Source organism: Euprymna scolopes, chromosome 23 (assembly GCF_053919585.1).
Source record: "Euprymna scolopes isolate OS-2025 chromosome 23, ASM5391958v1, whole genome shotgun sequence".
NCBI classification, from domain to species: Eukaryota; Metazoa; Mollusca; class Cephalopoda; order Sepiida; family Sepiolidae; genus Euprymna; species Euprymna scolopes.
Genome location: NC_136504.1, coordinates 94,181,982 through 94,186,429, shown reverse-complemented (window position 1 = coordinate 94,186,429; position 4,448 = coordinate 94,181,982).

Genomic DNA, 4,448 nt, shown 5'->3' with positions numbered 1-4,448 from the left:
ACTTTTCCTTACTTTGGAAAATCATACGTGTACAGTTGCTTGTTCCAAATAAATTTTAATACTCCCTGATGACCTCGCGGAAGAAATACCTTTTTCTGTGTCAAAATCTACCCATCTAACTTTATCGTGATCTTTTTTTTTAGCTTGAATATTTCCTCTTTTACGCTCAGTAAATCAATTAGTATTATGACTTGTCTGGAGCTATTTCCATGAAGAGATAATAAAGCTAATGTTCGAGTTTGAAGAAGAGTGTATTAATCTGGAATTTAGAACGCCTTTATTTATTTAGTTTAATCATCCATGTGTTTTTGCTTGTACTAAATACACGCTAATGACTTTAAGATAATTTGTTTAATAATTGATTTGTATTTATTTGTTTCAGGTAAGTTCCGCTTGCTGTTAATATTTCACTCGCTGCGCAAAAACATCTGACACGAATTCAAAAGGTAAATATATTAATTAAATTTTCAGATGTTAGGAGCTTGACTTTAATAAGTAAATTAAATATTATTTGATTTGCCAATATTACGTAAATTTGACGATTTGCATTATAGTAAATGCTTTACTTTTCAGATACTACTTGATGTGCGTATATATATATATATATATATATATATATATATATATATATATTGTATATTGTGTACAGAAAGTTGTTAGATGAGACAAGTCATTGGTACAGTCGGTTTCAAGCCCGATGATTAGAACCGTTTAAGATATCGATATCAAGCTCTCTTCAGCCAATACTCATCTCTATATAGCCCAATAAAGTGGCATGGGAACCTATTTTTATGGTATCTAATAGGAAAAGTCCCACTAGGTCGCAGATGTACGCACTGTCATATGACCTCATCGCGACGTCAAAGGGGTTTTCGGGATTTGATTTTTTTATCCAGGTTTTATCGTAAAAAAAGTGTCTGCCTTGCTTTCATAATGGTTTCCTTATCAAGCTCGCTTATCTTTTTATATTTCCGTTCAGTTAGGATGAATTTTCTGGTGTTCAAAATCGTAAAAATATGTAAGATGAGCGACGCATTTTCTGACTGGTTTCCATAGCAACCACGTCGCTTAAGCGACTACTGGTGCTACTAAGTTACTGCTGCCTCGAAACGATAAGTAACAAGTAAAACAGAATGAAATCATGAAAGGGGGATAATTCGGGTAATTTTATTGAAAGCAGACGCACGTCGTACATTGTTATTACATATGTGTTTATGGGGCAAAAAATAAGACTAAAATCAAACAAGGAACAAGTGAATTTATTGGAAGCCTGGAAAAATCATGGGTTACAATAGAAAAATGCGAGCACTAACAGTAATATGGTTAAGCGTAAACATAGAAAAGTAAAGGAACAATAGTTAAAACTGGAACAGGAAAGGCCAAGGTATTCTAGCAAAAAATATAATAAATTTATAACTTAAAATATTGCAGCATTAAGACCTTTTTTTAAAACTTCAGTTTGTAACATTATATAATCAATTCTTAAGGCTGGGATATTTTAAGTTATTAATGTATCATATTTTTTACTAGAATATCTCTCCTTTTATGTTCCATGTTTAAGCTTAACCATATTATTTTCATGTTCGCATTTTTCTATTGTAATATGTAATGGTTGGTTAGATTGGTTTGCTAACTAAAACTCCAATGCCAAAAGATACCAATATCCAAAAATATAAACCCGCCTGATTATTGAAGAGTGATGAATAGAGGACAAAACTGGAATATAGTCTTTTTATTATACAATCATTATTGGTTAAATCTCAATTAAAACAGCCCGCTTTATCAGATCAAAATAGGGTCGACATTGAAACGAGATTACCTTCCTTCTTTTATAAAATATATTTGAGTGTTTTTTGCGTTGAAAGAAACTGGTGATACTTTGTGAATGTTAGCAGTAGAGGTGTTGACATGAGGTCTGGTGAAGAAATATGTGAGGGCTGAATGACGAGAAGGCGAAGTATGACCCCGTTTTGTCAAGCTGTTGCAGAGGTATTGGTGTTATTTTAACTTGGCGTTTGTTTATTGGACTAACTTCTCGCTTTGCTTTGAAGTAATACTATACAGTCGTCGGTGTTACTTCCCTATCTTAGATCTACATGGTTGTTTTTTTTCTGGTGGCAACTTTATTATCCATCTATTTTACTGATAAGCCCTATTCATCTATTTTGTTACTTGCTTTTTATTCATTTATTTGTTTCTCGTTTGGAAATTATTTGTTTATTCATAGGTTTATTTACAGAATATTTCCATATGGTTAAATTAAGTCAGTTAACAAACCTACAGTGTTATTTATGTGATTTTAATGAAGTGGTATACCGAAAAATATATTTTCCACTAAACTGCAGCGTCTGAAATAATTACACAGCCTAGATTTTCATATGTATATATAAACTTAATTTTGATGGTTGTCATTCTTTCATTTTCCTCAATACTAGAATATCAATATATTTTATAAGTTTATATGCTTTGTTATAGAGTTAAGTTTTACGGACCATATACATGGAAACAGACACATAATAGCATATATCTTTTACATTGGTGGTGCATTTTATTCCCAAATCTCTCTAGTTAGAGTACTTCATTATACTTTGGGATCAATTACGTGGTTGGTTTCCTAATGTAACGCTGCTTTACGATAAAACTTCTCGTAAGTATATATCAACATTCCAATTACAAGCGTGTTAGACCCCTATATTATCTTAGTTAATCGTTTTCAAGTGTTGAATTAGTAAGTATGCAAAATACATTAACCTTCATCCAATCGGTGGTATATTGTTTCTGTTCGTTTAGTTGAGTATTAAATGATGGCGCTTGAGAGGTAACGATAGGATGGCCCCTTTCTCTAAATTTAATGAAGTTATTTATGTTATCCTATTCTACGGCGCTTTTTGTTGAGCATAGTTATTAATTAGAGGTTTGTCTTCTTACTAGTATTATAATTGTTGATTTGTTGTGTATTGGGACCACTTTCAATCTTTCACACGGTTTTAGTAACTAAGACAGTGGGAGTAAGGGGTTATGAAATGTAGTATTACTACTAAAAGGGGCTCACTCTTCGTTTTTTTTTACATATTATTAAAAGCGTAGTGTTTGCAGCTTATAGCCAATTCTACTTTATCATATAATAATTTTCACGGACCTTAAAACTAATAATATTGTGTTTTTTTTTTCGCTAAACTTAAATAACAGGTTGAGACTTATGAAATACAAGATTTAAAGTTCAAGAGTATTTTCCATTCGACTAAAAGTGTTTTCCAATATCAATTTGCATCCGTAAGTGCTCCAAGAGTGAGGTCTCCGTAGTATATGATTCATAATTCACTGACAGTGTATGACAATAGAATAGGTCAGAGAGGGTTGATAGGTAGGTTCCAAAAATTAAAGATCACAAGCTTAATAATTTTCCAAATTAAAGTGATTATAAATATCAATCCTGATAATTATAGGATTACTTTTATATTGAATCTATCCTTAACTTTAAGCAAGTATAAATATTAAGATCATATTAATAGCACGATCCTAATTGGATGAAAAGTTCAATATTCAGAATCGCGCATTGATATCAGAAAATCCATTTAAACTCTGAGAATGAGTCATTGTTTATATCTTCTTAGAATAAGACGTTTCCGAATTTTTTAAATAAGGATGGGTTATTCGTATTATTTGGATTCATCGGACTGCTGTTCTCATCTTGATTGTGATTTTAACAACGATTCGAGCGATGTAACATCCGAACTTCTGCAGATGTATGTTGTCGAGTTTTTCTGTCGATCTCGTTTATTCGGACGGGATTTCGAGCGGAACATTCTTTTTTACTTCATGGAGGTAACGTGCTTTTGTTTTGTAAGCCATGACTTGATAGAGGTCTTAAGTAATTCGCAATTGTATGTTTAGGTCGCCCAAACTTAGGATTGAACCTTCAACCTTCAGGAGAGTATTACTTTTTACAATTGATTTTCTCAAGTGACCTAACCACTGTGCCACGAGTCCTTGAGAACAGTTGTCCGACGAATCCTTAGAATAAGAAAATAATTTACTTTTCAGCCTATATTAGTTATTGAATAATAAATCGTTATAGATTCTAATTTAAAGAGTTTAAATGGGTTTTTTTTTTACATATCTCTTGCATGTGGGTCTGAGCATTTATAATACATCATTGATAAATTTCCCAACTAGTTCTGTATAGTTGGTGCTACTATCTACGCAATGGTGTTATTTCGATCTCGAGCTTGGAATAAGTGCTACGCAGGCCACACAGAAAAGCTGTAATATAGCGAAACAAAATATTTGTTTATGATATATATTCGAATATATTACTCATTGTGTCACCCATGGATTCAAGTTAGGCTGTTTGTACTAGGAATAACTTTCTTCACAAAACTAGATAACAAACGAGGAGGAAAAGGTTTACTTAAAAATAATAATCGCATATTTCCTCCAGAAATCAA